The sequence below is a fragment of the Pseudonaja textilis genome, chromosome 11 (genome assembly GCF_049901715.1).
Source record: "Pseudonaja textilis isolate UNSWEBS1 chromosome 11, rPseTex1.2, whole genome shotgun sequence".
In the NCBI taxonomy this organism is placed as follows: domain Eukaryota; kingdom Metazoa; phylum Chordata; class Lepidosauria; order Squamata; family Elapidae; genus Pseudonaja; species Pseudonaja textilis.
In genome coordinates, this window is record NC_142000.1 from 15,120,596 (window position 1) to 15,137,462 (window position 16,867).

Consider the following 16,867-nt stretch of genomic DNA (forward strand, 5'->3'; position numbering starts at 1 on the left):
CTACCAAGACACATTCATTAGTTGAGAAGTTGTCATTATAATAGCAAAACAAATAAATACACAAATTAAGCCCTCAAAGAGGGAAGTCTGTGCTGCAAACTAATCGCCCATTAAACAGTTCTTTAAAAAGTATAATTGAATTGGGACTTCTCATACGGTACATGGATTCACTGGGCCATAAACCAATCCCATAATACCTTTAATAATGTTGGGTGCCTGTGTATAGACAGACAGTTGTAAAATATCAAATAACGAGGGGAGAGGAAAACATTAGCCAACCCTCTCATGCATCAAAGGAGAAGGTATCATTATAAGAACATGGCTTTGAAATTACCTGGCTACAGAATTGGAGAGAAGCTAAAGAACAGTAGTGAAAGAGTTGTATAAACATACAACGTTCAAGCTTCCAAGTGGGAGGCCCACATCTTCACCATTTCTCCCTCCCTCCCTCCCTCCGTCCCTCCCTCCCTCCCTCTCTCTCTCTCTCTCACACACATATACACACACAAATCAATGTCCATATAGTTACTCAGCTGAGGTGGCAGAGTGTAATACTGCAGGCAAACTCTTCTCACAGCCAGAATTCCATCCTGATGGGCCTCAAGGTTGACTCAACCTTCTATCCTTCCAAAGTTTGGTAAAACGAGGACCTGGATTGTTGAGGGCAAGGTTGCTGACATTATAAACTTCCCAGAGAGTACTGTAAAGCACTGAGGGGTGGTATCTATGCCTAAATTCTTTAGCTGCTGCTATTCATGGTCTGAAACCATTTTGCTGTTGAAATGGCAAAGCATTAGATACTGCCCCCACAAAGACTATATCCCATGATTTTACTTCGCCACATCAGTTTATTAAAAGCATTTAGCATTCACCTATGTTAAACAGTGAAGTCAGTGAGTCAGACAACCTTCAGGAATACTCTTCTTTTCTGGAATTCTCAAAGCAAGCTTGAATCTAGAAGACCTTGAACTATAGTTGGGAATGGCTCCGAGCATTATAATTCTTTGCATGCATTTAAGAAAATAGCACATGAACAGATGAAAAGCATTTGCATTATAGAGAGAAGAGCCTCTTGACCACTAGAAGTATTCTAAGGGCTTCTTTGAAGTCATTTGATGAACTAGTGGCCACCCATTGACCAAAGCAAAGTGACCTGTCCTTCAAATTGTTTCCAAAATTTATGTATTCAGACAAAAGAGGTTTCCTCTCTAGTCTTTTCCACCAGGGCATAAGAAACTGAGCCAGATTCTGCCCTGGCATGAGAAATAATTTGTAAGATAATTAGAGACAAATGGAGAAATGTGACTTGAATACTTGTATCAATTTTCGAATTATTACTCTCTCCAAAGGATATGCTTCAGCGCCATGCGTTCAGCTTGTATCCACGCAGGTTTTAAAAAGAACAGCAGAGTTCAGCTGGATGTTGTACCTGAAGCAAAGATGGAGTCAGCTGAACATGTCAACACAGTGTCAGTTCCAGACCTTAATATTTTATATACCAATGTTCAGGCCCGCAGACAAAATACTTAATAGACTGTTTAGTCTTCTGGTTTGCTTTGCTCAGCCTGTTATCACGCATTGAATGACTATCTGCATAGGTAATATGGTTCGTTCAAAATAGTTCAATCTCATTCTTTATATCTACTTTAATATACAAAGTACATTATAGGGAAATGCACAGACAGGCAGGGAAGAGGGCTCAAGCATAAAATGAGCTGTGGTGGTGCAGTGGTTAGAATGCAGTATTGAAGGCTAATTCTGCCAACTGCCAGCAGTTTGATTCTCACCGAGTCAAGGTGGACCCATCCTTCCATTCTTCCGAGGTGGGTAAAATGAGGACCTGAATTGTTGGAAGCAATATATGGACTCTGTAAACTGCTTAGAGAAGACTGTAAAGAACTATGAAGTGGAACATAAGTCTAAGTGCTATTGCTATTAGGCTTGAGTGAGGGGTCCTTGGTGCTCTCTGAAAAGATGGTTCCATGATCAAAAATTGGGTTGCAAAACTACTCTTTTGGGATAATCTTATTTTCAAGGGGTTCTTGGAGCTCTCTGAGCTTATTTGTTTTCTTGCAGATGTTTCATTACCCAAACTAGGAAACATCATCAGTACTAGTTGCTACTAGCACCAATCATGTCACCTAGTTTGGGTCATGAAACATCTGAAAGAAAACAAGCAAGTTCAGAGAGCACAAAGGACCCCTCATTTCAAGTCTGAGCTACAAATATTGTTTTTTTTTTTTTATTAGTCTTGAGTGGTTTCACAGCTGCACAGGAGACTTAGGATCCAATCCTCCATAAGTTCCATGATATCTTTCTGTTCCCAAGGGAAGAAAAGCAGTCTCAGGGGATTCCTGCATCATAGGCAAAAGACAATAAAGTAGTTAGTTTGAATATAACTATGCATGCATGGATCTGTTTCCTTGTGCCTGGCATACATTGAGCCTTCTTAAAAGTATTCCCCATGACTTTCCAAACAGGAATATTAAAAGTGAAACATCCATTCCCTACAAATTTCAATTGTACATTCACACGCTGGGAGAAACTGAGCATGGAGACCTTCAGCACCAAATCACCAAGATAGCTTGTAATCTTCTAGCATTGTCTCTTCTGCTTAGAAAAGATCCTCCGCCAACTCCTTATAAAATTAATCAATTTCATTAAAAGCTTTAATTAGATTATTGAACTTAATTACAACACTGCACTGTATTAATTTATGATGGTTGAATTCTGATCAGAGTGCTTAAAGGTTTCTAGAAATATTGAATCCCATTTTAGAATAGGAAAGCACGAAGCTCTCTCTCTCTCTCTCTCTCTCTCTCTCTCTCTGTGTGTGTGTGTGTGTGTGTGTGTGTGGATAGATAGATAGAGATAGATAGATAGACAGATAGATAGATATAGATATAGTTGATATAGATATATAGAGGGACAAAGATAGATAGGGAGAGAGAGAAATTGAGATAGAGATAGATAAATAGATAGATATAGTTATAGATAAATATAGATATTACCCTTTGTAAAATGATGTTTCATTACTTTCAGCCACTGTGATTGTGAATCTGTGTGCATGCCTTGGCCTAAAATAAAATGTACTAGTCTGAACAAATGAAATGCAAACTTTTTCATTTTCTAAACAATAGCACTTTAAAGAGTAGGGGTTTTTCGAGCGGGGGGGGAGGAAGAAAAGAAAAAAGGAAATGGTGTTTTGAAGATTCAGCTTTCAGTTTACTAGCTTTTCAAAACATTCTTCTAACTACAGATGCGCTTTGTCTGGAGTGAGCCCATAGCAAGAATTTCTGGGCACAAAACTTTAGACAAATGGAAATTGAGAGCAATGATCCAGTCCTGGGAAATTATTGAATTAATCATCTGGGATATTTTGAATTTCACTCTTTTTAAAAAAAGATAAACCACATTGTTGGCTTTGCAGATTACCTTTTGGAACTGGCTGATGTGAATGGATAGTTTAGTGCCATTGATGCATTTCATAAAAGATAGTATTGAATATTTCAACTACTCTAGCTTATGCTGAATTACCAATGTATAAATAAGTAATTTTTAATTACCACGCTCCTTCTTTCCTTTGCAATATCATCTTTCATTCTTCAGCTGAACAGTCTCCCCAGACATCCAATCTGTAACAAGACACACAATATGGTGTCAGAAGATAACCCTTATGTGCCCATGGAGTTCCCTGTTCTCCAGCCTTTGTTCTTCAATTAAAAATAAATAAACAGGAAGCGGGTAAGTTGCCATGCAAAGTGCCACCTTCTAGAATCCTTTTAATTGACAAGAAGGCCTTTGGTAAGCTTTCTGCAAAGCTCTTCCCAGCATCTTGAGAAAATAAAAATAACCTATGGGCATAGCCCTGTGTGTTTTTAGCAAGAAGTATTGAAGGCGATGGGGGGAAATGAGAGACAATATTGAATAGATCAGGTACTCTAGCTTATTCCATATTACCTATGTTTCAAGGTAAACAGGTGTTCTAGAATTACTCATTTGGGGAATGGTTAAGTCTCCTTCAACGATGCCATTTTGAGAGATTCCCTTGGTATGTTCTTAAATTCTAGATAAATTCTCATATCTAGAATTTAAGCCTGCTCTACTGGCTCTAGAGCAGTGGTGGCTAACCTTTTTGGATTCCTGTGCCAAACATTGTATGCACACTTCCACTCGTGCGCTTGTGTGCCAGCACCAGAAGGCAATGCCCTCCCATGCCCCCTGTACATGTGCATGAGATTCCCCCCACCCCCTGACCTGCACTCTGCCTCCCAGCTGATTTTTGGCCTGTTTGAGGCCTTTTTCGGCCTGCCAGAGACTCGAGGGAAGAAGCCTCTGCAGGCTTTGCAGGCCGAAAAATGGGCCCATTTCATCACTTCTGGTATTTCCGGAAATACAGGAAGTGATAAAATGGGCCTATTTTTTATCCTGCAAAGCCTGCAGAGGCTTCCCTCAAGCTTCTGGCAGGCCGAAAAAGGCCCAACAATCAGCTGGGAGGTGCACACATGCGCAGTGAGGTAAATTTGCCTGGGGCTTGAGTGCCCGCACAAATGGCTCTGCGTGCCACCTGTGGCACATGTGCCATAGGTTCGCCATCACAGCTCTAGAGCATGATTATCCAACCTTTTGGCTGCCCAGGACTACATCAAGTGAAGAGGAATTGACTTGGGTCTCATATAAAATATATAACATAGTTAATGCGTATAAATAACAGACTTCTTGTAGGAGGAAGAAAAAGGAAACAGAATCTAAAATAAGTCTTTTAGTGTTGTTTTTGTCATTCTCAAAATTGCTAGTATGATGGAGAAAAACTGTTTTGTCAGATATTTGGAGAACAATGGGTTTCTCCTAAAAATTAGGTTTATTTTTGTAAATACATATGCACACCCAAAGAGATACATGTGAGCACACACAAAATATCCTCTAAGGTAAGGTAGTTTGGAAGGGAAGTTTACTCAATTGATCTACAAGAGTTCAGATGACTGTCAAATTCTAGAACCTCTCAACTGCTCAGTAGATGTTATTTCTATGTTGTGTTTAGAAAAATGGTTCTGCAGCTTCTTTCTTTTTTTTTTTTTTGTTTCATTTATTTATTTATTTGCAACATTTATATAGCCGCCAGTCTAATAACAAGCTCTGGGCAGCTTCCAATCAAAAATTAAAATGATTGATAATTTAATGGATGTCACTTTCAGGAAATTCATCCCTTATTCCAAGAAAAAATCCACAAGAATAGCCAAGAGAGATTTCATGCAAGAATTTAGCAGAAGATCTCAGCTCCAATCTCTTGTAGCATTTCCAGTGGGGTAAAAAAAAAAAAAACACCCATCCTGCCTGAAGCTCAGAAAAGACACTTTCAGCCAGTTTAGTGTAGACAAGCAGGCAGTGCTGGGGGATGGAGTTAAACATGTCATTAGCTTAGAGTCGTTGCATTCCTACAAGGTGTCAGAGTCCAACCTCTCCTGAATTCCATTGACCCTTATCTGATGCCAATTCAACGTTCAACTTTACTTGACTAGATTTTTGTCTATAGGCTTGAATAAGTCTTCTATACCTTATGAATGGTTCTGATTCTTTGTGCCTGATATACAGGCAGACATATATCTTTTCTACTCTTTCATTCTACTCAGTGGAGATGAAGATGACGATTTGAGAGCAACCATTTAGAAAGTGTTCAGAATCAGGCATGGATCTTCCAAAGGATAGGTTATAGATGACCTACATCTAGATCTGCTCCTTCTAGTGAGGTCCAATCTCTGTATTCCTGAAAGTTCATTAGAAGAACAGATTAAGAATAAGATTTTCATAGTATCATTTGCTATTTCAGATAACCCTGAGCATTGAGTGAATCTACTTTTCTTCTTCCTTCCTTCCCTTCTACCAACCAATTTATTTTCCAGTTTGTACAAAGGAACAGGTTGCAGAAAAAAACAAAACTTTGTATCACACACTCCCCAGAAGCTGGTGCTAAATCAGTGACACCTAATTAATGAACTTTCCTCCAGGAATTCAAAGCACCATGCGCGAGATCTTCTCCATCACATTCCATAGCAACACGATGAGGTTAATAGGTTGTACGGAGAATTGGTGATTGGCAAAATACGCCCACACTGAGCTTTTATGGCTGAGAATGGATTTGAATTGGGGTGTATACAAGCTTAGCAGCCTTGCTAACAACTTGTTGGCAAAGAGACCTGATCAGATGAGTCTGGTTTGGCTTCATTGATGAAATCTCTTGGCTTCCAGTGTGAAGGTGCCTTCACCATATGATTTATGGAATGGAAATTTGCAGGGACATGCTGAATAGAAGGCAGCAGCCAAAACTCTCTTCTCAGTAAGCAGTATGACTGTAGTATAATTAACCAAAGTCACATTTTGCAGCCAAAGAACTAGCTGGTTGGTTCAAATCATTACATGGAACATAAGCCACCCTCTTTTTCCATTCTTTTTGGATTCTCGTGGTTGCCAGCTGTCAGGGCTGCAGCGATTGCAAATTTTACAATTGCTAACTTTTCCCGGTCAGGGTCTAGGCTAAGTTTTTGCCTATTACTCTGAATCTGGTCTGTATTCACATGGCAAGCATTCAAGAATGTGTCTATTCTGTAATTTTTTTTTCTTGTAAAGTATTTTTTTAAAAACTGCACATTTTTTTTTCACCAGATGTTGGGTGTAGACATTTGCATCTTGTCTGTTTTTTTTTTTCTTTCTCTAGCAACACTTCTAAGAGGGATGGAGAACAGAGCATTGAACATTGCTATTTGTCAATTTATTAAATTTGTACAACTAGCCATCTTACCAAAAGCAACTTATAAAATTAGAACAGGGACATTTGAAAAGAACTTTCTCCAGAGAAGGAGATCTTCACCTAATGGGTTTCTACAGTAAATACTGTAATGTTATGTTAAAGAGGCTGTAAAAGGTAAACTGATCAGATTACAGCATCGTTCTAGGGATTTCTTATAAAAAAAAAAGAAGTGCAAAATCTAGTGCAGCTTTAACCCATCCTGCTTGGTGAGTATTCCACCCCTTCCTCTCTCTTACACCCAAACACACAGTCCAGCCTGGAGCTGCTCCATTGGTTACCTATTTAAAAAAAACTCTTCGAATCACATGCAATGTGTGATTAATTTTTCTCTCACACACACACCCCTTCCACTGACTTTATCTCTTGTACAAATATCCTTGTGGCCCTATTTCATACTCAATGTGAATTAAACGTCAATCTTCTTCTAGAAAACCCAAGTGCCTCTTGAAGTGTGACACAGTTCTTAGCTTGCCTGGGGCTTCATTTCAATGTTAATTCATCATATTTCTAAACAGGAATGTTTACTCTGGTTCTCCAGAATCTGGGACACGGTTCCTTCTGTTTTCGTCTGTCTTCCGCTCAGTCATGTTTCAATCAAGTAGACAATAATCCAGATTAATCCATACAAAATTGTAAATCCTGCTGTAAAACATTAAGGTACAGCTGCCTGGGTGAAATCCTCTTAAGAGCACGGCGTTCAATTAGCGCAAAAGGGGAAGACGAGGGTTTACTCAGGAAATCAAATCAAACTCTGCTGATGCTTCAGAAATATAATTGCAATGATATAATTAACTGAAAAGGCAGTAACACTGGGTGAGTGTTGAGGGGGCTGTGACAGGAATAAAAATAATTGCTGACATGGTTTCCCCTTTCTCTCACTCCTGGAATAGCCTGATCTTCATATTCATAAGTGGCAAGCCTGAGAAATCATGGTGTGTTCTAGGATAGACATCACCACTCTAGTATGGCAAAAGAAATCCAGGCCATCAAAGAACATGGTGGCTGGACACCATCAAAGCTGACACCAGGCAGAGCATAGAAAAAAAGAAGAAGCAATGCAAGATCAGAAAACGTGGAAAGATCTGGTCCATAGAATTGCCAAGAGTCAGACACGACTGAATGGATTACCTCATCATCATTCTAGTATGTTCCATATGAGTTAGGACTACAATTTCCAGAACTGTTGTCAACATCTTGAGGTTTCATATAAATCTATTTTGTATTGGATCTTTGTATTGGGTATTCTTTTTTTGACTAACTTATCTGATTTCATCAGATTCCATGAAGGAGGAAGATAGGGCTGATTTTTTCCCCCAGGGAGAGAATATGAATTAATTATATCTCTGGTTTCTAAGTGAGTGATGCACAATATGTGAGTCTGCCCACACTGTTGAGCTACAACATCCACCAGCCATCTCTAGCAGCATGTAATGCTGGGAAAAGACTAGTCACAGCTGAACATATTCCATTAAGTTGGTCTAAGCCCAGATCCTGACATGTCCTGCCAAAAATAGCCACCATCCCCAGGTAGCTAAAAAAAAAAAGCTATAAATAGATCTAAAGTAATGAAAGTTTGGGTTCCATGGCTTTAAAGGCAGGGAAGTCAATCTTATTACAAACATCAAAGGTGACTAAGGTGAACACATTGGCTGAATGTTCAAAATATTATAGAATGTATTTCTACCTGGGTTAACCAGGAGAATTTATATTGTTCTGTTGATTACATGCTCTTTCATATATTCTTATTTTTATGTTCATGTTAGGAAATAAAGTGATTTTTTTTTTATAAGCTTCAGTTTCTTGTTAGTATTCAGAATCAAACTTAATCCAGCCATACGATATATATTTTCAGTCCCCAAAGACGTGTTATTGCCCATTTCTCTACTAAGATAGGACTGAATTCGTGGGCAGGCTGTTTTTTTTTGCTCCACTTACTGTAACATATGCTCTCTTTAAAACTAATACGGTTATCTGCCAACAATGAAGATAGGACATTAGCTGCCAGTGGTGGTTTTCACCTGTAGTTCCTCTCTTGTGTGTGGCACCCCGCTTGGTAGAAAGGCAGCCTCTGTGCAACACAGGAACAAAAGTGACAACTCATTAGTAAACCTTAGTAGCTTTTCTGAAGTCAGAGCTTCCATAATATCACATGCTTTGTTTGCAAACCATGCACATTTTATCTTCGTACATTTGCATATCATCTATGAACACATTGACAAAATGTGTCGTGCCTCTGAATAGCTTTTTTCTCCTTCTCTCTCTTGTTCCCTCCCTCTCTTAAATAATTATTGAACTGGGAGGGCTGCAGGTAGCAAGAAACCGCACACCACCTTCATCTTAAGACAGCACATCTTGAGATGTGTTGCAAAAGGAGCTTCGGAATGTCTGTACCAACTGTGGGGTGTTTGTAATCATGAGGTGGTTGTAATTTGTCACAAATGTCCCATACTCAGGCACAAGAGCAGGGTAGAAATATTTTGTGATAAAGGAGCAAACAAGACTTGCAACAGATGAGGTTGCTTGAAGTTTAAGACTTCACATGCATCAGTTGCCCCCTCTGATCAGATAGCTGACTCCTCGTTGGGTTGTTCTATCAATTTCAACCTCAACCTCAACCTCAGCCTTAACCTCAATCTTAACCTCAATCTTAACCACAACCTTAACCTCAACCTTAACCTTAACCTTAACCTTATCCTCATCTTCAACCTCAACCTCAACCTCAACCTCAACCTTAACCTTAACCTTAACCTCAACCTCAACTCAACTCAACTCAACTCAACTCAAAGTCAAACCAACCTCAACATCAGCATCAGTTTAACATCATCTCTGGAGAAATCTAGGTTCCTTCAAAACTATTGCCTATTTGGGGTGAAGACTCAATGATAGTCCCAGCTTGAACATTTCAGATATAATACTGGATGGGACCCCAAAATAAATCCCTAAATCCATTCCATCAGTAGGCATTCAAATCCCTAGAGAATATATGAAAGGCACTATCCCATTATCTCTGCTTGGCGTGAAGGCCTTCCTTTTACAGGTATTTGCATTATGGACCAGAAAGCAGAAATACGTGGCATACATCTTTGACTTATCCCACTTAAAATAAAGAAGGAGTTGGATTTGTCTCTCTTCGAAAAGAAAAATGACTGTAGAACACTGCAGTGGAAGGCAGACTGCTATGCAAGATGTTTGCTTGCATGTCTTGGGCTGGGAGTTGAAGTTTTTGACAGTTTCTTTCAAAGCAAATCAAATCTCCCATATGCTAATGACACTATCTTCAAGGACCCCCTATGAAGCAACTAATATTTATAAGCCAGCAAGGTCATGCATGACTGCTTCTGGAAAGGAATCTGGCACCAGAAACATGTTTTGATTACCAAACACAGATGACTTTGTTTGCAAGCAAAAAAATAGCTTCTTGTGGTCTTTGAATTCCGAACAAAAGATGCATCATTTCTCCTCCACCCTGCCATTGTCAATTTACTCCAGGATATCTGTTGCCCAACATTAAATAAGTTTGACGTTTCCCTGGATAAACACCTGTATTCTATTTAGAGGATTCCACTTCATTTTCACAATGCATTAGTAGAGTCATGCACTTTTGAGCATTCATCTCCAAGGTCTCCATTGTCACCAAAAGTGATGCAGTTGGGAAGCATGAAGCACTGCTGTGCTTTTTGGGGGGAGGAATTAGGCAGAGTCTCATTTATACAATAGAGTGGCATCTCGTTTCTTTAAAGAAATACACCAGTTGACGAGTGGCGTCAAGCCACTCTGGAAGATGGTTGGAATACGGCAATTTGAAACACAGAAGAATGAAGCGATGTATCTGAAGAAAATTGAGTAATATTGAAAGATTAAAAACAAGGAAGAGATGTATGTAATGATGATGAGATGATGATGATGATTGATGATGATGATGATGATGATGACAAATCCAGAACAACTTGATTTGTGGGTCAAAGTTTTCAAGCATGATCTGGATTGCAGCTGGAGAATTTTCAGGACAACAGTTGTTGAGTGTTTAGGAAAGACTTGCCTACAGCAATGTTTCTCAACCTTGGCCACTTGGAGATGTGTGGGTTTCAGCTCAACTTTTGGCAGACATGTTGTCAAAGTCTCATTTTCAAATTCCAAAAGCCAACAAAAATACGTGTTTCTTCCAAGCAGATTTAGCATTCCACACCCATAGACATAATCTTACCAAAGTAAAGCAAACAACCACCCACACAAAGCCTATTTTCTGGGAACTGTTAGAGAGGAGCCATCTTCACTCTCTTCTTGTCGCACAAATTATTTGAACTGAATTATCTCTTGTTTGTCTAGTATGCAGGCCCTCCCTCCTAGGAATCCAGACTTCATTCCACCACATACACCCCCCCCACCTTCTTTTTAACATGCACCATGCATCACACAGGCATTAAAAAGGGCATAGACTTTGATCGTTCAATTGCAGTCATCCTAACATTTTTGACCCTTCCACTGAGAGATATCTCTGGAGGGACTTCACCATGTTTTCATCAAGCTGGGCATTTTGGTTTTCCTTTTCCAAAATATCCTGATTAAATACATTCTTTCTGTACTTTGTTGATATGCTTGCCTGTTTTAAATCTGCTGTGTTATAGAAGTGCATCTCCCTGATAATAGATGACCCAACCGATTGATGCTCCATTCAGTTTGAAATAGGAAGGACTCATTTCTCTTCAACTCAGTGCAGGACAGTAGTGGGATAGGTTTCAAAAGAAAAGAAAAATCACTGCTCCAATTATATATGTTAAGATACACCCATAATCCATTGTTCCATGCAAGCTTTCCTGATCTCATCTGTCTGATCGCAGCTGTTTGAGTCGCAATCATTTCTTTTCTCTCGTCTTCTGCGTGCCTTTTGTGCTGCTTCCAAGCCTCCTCAGCTCATATTCTCGCTTCTATCTCCTAAAATGTCATAGAATCCACTGTTCAGCACAAATAGCTTTAGACAGCCTTAACAAGGAAGGGAACAGAAATGTTCAAGGTAATGGAATAAGCAGTTTGGTCTTGCCGTGTTCATTCAAAATGGCTTCAGGATTGTCCCTGAAAGCAGTGTCAGATAGTTACAATATTGTATTATAATTAAAGTATGTACCACTGCATTTCTTCTCTGGGTGTTTATTTATTGTCACACCATGCTATTTAATCAAACTGGTTAAAATGAGTTTTAACTTTTATTTATTCCAAAGGCCAGCGACGCACAGCTTGTGGTTGCCAGATTGCCCTATATAGCTCCTAGATATTATCTTTTGCCATTTTAAAATAGGTGTGGGAGAGGGTAATAGCAACCATTGAAGTGATCACCTGGTCACCCAATTGCATGATATTTTTTCTGTAAAAAGTCTGAAGCTACAATTATCCTTAGAAAAAAGCACTTGGCACCCTAGTCATTTTTTTTAGACAAATTCATGAACATTTAGGTTATTGATTTTGACAAAATAACTGTATTTGGCCTGGACTGTAGAACTCACCAACATATGTGACCACAATTTCAAGGGTATGAGAATAACTTTGAGAATATGATTAGATGGAGTATCTTCTCATGCCCTGGCTGTGGAAATACAAGGATTCTTTTTGTTCCTTGACCCTGAAGATGACCACTGAGAATGTGAATAAACAAGGTACAAATTCACTCTCCTGTAACCCTCAGTGTCTGCCATAATAGAACAGAATAACAAAGTTGGAAGGGGCATTAGAGGTCTTCTAGTCCAACCCCTGCTCAGACAGGAGACCCTATACCATTTCAAGCAAATGGGTGTCCAATCTCTTCTTAAAAACCTCCAGTGGTGGAACACCCACAACTTCTGGAGACAAGTTGTTCCATTGATTAATTGTTCTCACTGTCAGGAAATTTGGTTCTCTCCTTGATTAGCTTCCACCCATTGCTTCCTGTCCTGGCTTCAGATGCATTGGAGAATAGCTTGATTTCCTCTCCTTTGTGGCAGCCCCTCAAATATTGGAAGACTGCTATCATGTCACCCCAGTCCTTCTTTTCACTAGACTAGACATATCCAATTTCTGCAACCATTCTTAGTATGTTTTAACCTCCAGCCCACTGTTGTGGTTTGCCGGCAGCCTGTGCAGATGGCAGCAGAATTGGACAGTGCGGAAGAACAGGGACCAGTCCGGGAGTCTGGAGAAAACTCAGATGAGAGTCCTCCATCTGATGCAGAGTTGGGGCCAGGACCATCTGGGAGTGGGGTGTTGACTCCGGAGCCTTTGGAGGCTAGCAGCAGCAAAGCCAAGGAACAAGGGAGCCTGTTCCAAGTGTGCATGTACAGTGCTACTAGAAGGCAAGAGCAGCTGAGACATAAGGGATGAGTCGGGAGTAAGTCTTGGAGGTGATTGCCCCTCCCATAAGGTATAAAGGACAGGCAAAGGTGATGAAACCTTTGCAGGAAGCAAAGTCATTCATTCTGTTCAGATTAATCCTTGAATCTCTGTGTAGATTTTGTACTTTGGTTGGTTTGTTATAGTTCATTTGGCAGTTTAGTTGTTGGCAGCAATTCAAAGGAAAGAAAGGTAGGTTCTTATCTTGAAGGGACTGTTTGGGACTCATTACCAGCTGGGAATTAAAATAATTCCCAGCATTGAAATAAAACAAGATTTGTTTTAACTAAGCGTGTGCATAATTATGGTCTTAGGAAGCCTTGGTCAGAACACCCACTAATCAACTTTGTTTCTCATTCTAGAGTCTCAACATCTTTTTTATATCATGGTGCCACATTATATTTCTTTTTGGATTCCACCATAGTCTGATACCTGTTTTGCTGAAGTTAAACAAAAGGCTGAGTAACCGCATCCCCTTCTGACCTTGAGGAAGCAAGAGAATTATTGTGTAGCACATATCTTTGAAGACATCTTCAGGATTCCAGGATTAATTGTGGAGTGATGTTATTTGGCCTCATGGCGGTTTAAGATGACTATGATGATGTAGTGACAAATTCCCAGCAATTCTCTGGGGTCAGAATGAATTTTCACAGGAGCGTTAAGATTAACTCTATCTCCTCAAAGTTTGCCTCTTTGCACAGACTTCAGTGAAGTTCCAGCACAGTTTTCTCTTGTGAGTATGCAACACAAAAGCAATTGGCTTCTGTGAATCTTTTCTTATCATAGGGAAAATATAGAGAGTCAATTGGATTGAGAGGGGTGGCTATAGAAATTGAACAAATAAATATATCTCATTTTTAAAGAATTAGTTACTTCTTCCCCTCAAGCACAGAGATAAAGAGAGACTCTGCAAATGAATGGATGAATAGATAATAAGTCACATTAACTTAGCATGCTATTGTCATTTGATCTGTAAATTGTCCTGTAGGGATATTTCTTTTATTGTTACTATTTTGATCTTCTTCCTGGCATTTTCCCACAAGCACAGGGATTGTTTTCTTCCCAGATCATCCAAGTGTTGATCCATTGGTTGTGGCAGAATATTATCATTATTATATTTATTACATCTATTTTTGTGTCACTGTACAATAATGTGTTCCACCTTATGTGAAAAGATTATCTTAAACGCCTCAATGGCATGCAAACTTTGGCACAGAAAAGGAAAGATAACAGAGGATTCTGGGGCCTCAAGGTTTTCAGGGCAAATAAATTTAGTGGGGAAAAACCCAAAGAGTGGAAAGAAATTTAAAGCAGACAAATCATGATGGACAATGTGTCATCATCATGGTGTCAGCCTTTCCAAGTAATAATCCCATAGCAAACAGAACTCAAAGGCTGGTAGATTCCTCAAGGATTAGTTTTATTGGATACATTGTATTGGCACAGTTTTGGTGAAAACCGGCTCTGAAGCTTCTCGCGGTTTTTACCTAATTAAAAGTAAAAGTTTTCCCCCTTCCCCAAACAATCAGTCACATAATCCAATCAAGGTGCCGTCTGGTTGCCTGGTAACTTCACTCAGCCTCTCTCTGAGCAGGTATTAGAATGACCTTGGTTTCCAGGAGACAATATTTTGTTTTGGCTAAAAAAATCCCCTGCTATCTCTAATCCCCTCTCCCTATCCCTCAGCTCCAATGTGACAACACTGAAGCTTCAAAACGGCTTCGGTGAGGTCAGCTTCAGAGTTGACACATGGAATGCTGGATGATTCTTGAGAGAAGAATAGAAGGTAACTTTACAATAGAGATAAAGCTAGTTTTCCTGGGTGTGCATCTTGTCTGGACTATCTCAAAGGGCTAACATCAACCTTGTATGATTCTGTTAATGCAACCTTAGAAGACCAAAAGTATCTCTCTCTAGAAAAATAGAGGGGATCTGAAATGCCTCCCATACCCCATTTGTTTTTGCAGAATTTTTTATATGCTGGTTGTCCAATCTGCAGCTCTTCATTCTATCTTCCAAGGTCATTTCCGCATACCATTACATCAAGGGACTCTTCTTATATGTTAAGTGAATCTCACTTGCCCATTGACTTTGCTTGTCAGAAGGTCCCCAAAGAGGATCATGTAATCCTGGGACACTGCAACAGGTATCTATCTATCTATCTATCTATCTATCTATCTATCTATCTATCTATCTATCTATCTATCATCTATCTATCTACCTACCTATCTATCTATCTGTCAGTTGCCAAGCATCCGGATTTTGATCACATGACCATAGGGATACTGCGTGGGCCCTAAGTGTGAAAACCGGTCATAAGTCACTTTACTCAATGCTGTTGTAACTTTGAACAGTCATTAAACCAACTGTTGTAAGTCAAGGACTGCTTATACTCTGCTTTCTTCTGATTGGGCAAGATGGTTCTCCTCTTTGGCCTGTTTCCTACAAGACAACTGGAGAACTTGCTTCTTTTTCTTTCCTCCACGTGACATCACACAGAGCTCAAAAATTCAGACTTTTCATCAGTTTAAGAAATGAATCTCTTGGAGTTTAGATACCTGTCTTTGGGTGCTCTTTGTACAGTGGATTCTCCTCTCACGTGGACTATACACTAAATATGGACTCAATAAATGAAAGGCAGGATTCCAGTCCTGGTTACGTCAATATCTTCTCTATAAGAGTCTGCAACTGAATGACTGGAGCAAAGAGCAGAAGGAGAGGTGTATTAACATAGTCACAAAAAGCCATTGACAATCTCCTTATTTGGCCTGAAGGTGCTTTTCAAAAGGCAACTGGACTTTCTTTGTTTTTCTTTTCTTTGTTCCTTCCAGAACTGAAGAAGCTTCTTGGATGAGAAGTGAAGCATCTTCAAGAAGGGGGAAAAAAAAACCAAAGTCCAGTTGTCTTTTGTAAAAGCATCTTTGAGATAACCATGACCTCGATGACTAAGAATCTCCATAGACATCTCCCCTTTTGGGAGACTTGGAGTCAACACTTAACCAAGGAGAGCTACCCTCTTAAATGGAAACACTTGCTCTGCATGGAATTCTGTAGCCATGTCTGCCTATAGCACACAGAAAATTACCACTGTAGTACCTTAGACTGATAAGAATTTCTACCCCTTTCCACCCAGGGTGTATGTTATGCTTGATGTGAATTGTGCTGATTGCTCAAACTACTTCAGGAAATAACTCTTTTCCTGTTACTTGTGTAATGGGATGCTAAAATTTGTGCCACACCACGATGAGGGTCAAAAGTAACAAATCAGGCTTCCAGAAAGCAAGGGATGGAGTTCTTGTGGTGTTTTTTTTAAAAAAACAACAACAACAGAAACACAGATGGGAAGCCTATTACTTGCTATTTTGAAGATACTACATCTGTGTTACCAATGATTATGTAAATGCACAGATTTTATTGCCATCATCCTTCCTTTCAACACACTTGCTTTTCACAAATTTGAGCTAATCAGCAGTTTTGTCCATCCACATTTTCATGGGTTTCAGCAAATAAAATGTGATGCGCAATTTACTATTCACAGTAAATAAGTATGCATGAAACAAGCAGTACATTCATAGCGGAAGCGGGCGCCACTAAAGTGAATTGCTCTGCGCTCAATCAGAAAAGGTTGGACTGAGAGGAGGAGGAGGAGGAGGAGGAGAAGAAGACAAGACCATAAGAGCAGATTGGAACAACTCCTGTTTTTAT

At 39.6% G+C, this 16,867-nt stretch overlaps 1 long non-coding RNA gene across 1 annotated transcript in view; it reads left to right on the plus strand.

Moving 5' to 3' along the window:
• The window catches only part of LOC148124843 (uncharacterized), a 139,007-nt gene extending 132,060 nt beyond the window's left edge, over window positions 1-6,947 (plus strand). Inside the window, exons 4-5 of the long non-coding RNA XR_015744972.1 lie at window positions 3,610-3,744; window positions 6,713-6,947. This is a non-coding gene — a long non-coding RNA (uncharacterized LOC148124843). The remainder of the gene's footprint in view (window positions 1-3,609; window positions 3,745-6,712) is intronic.
• The last annotated feature ends 9,920 nt before the right edge of the window (window positions 6,948-16,867 follow it).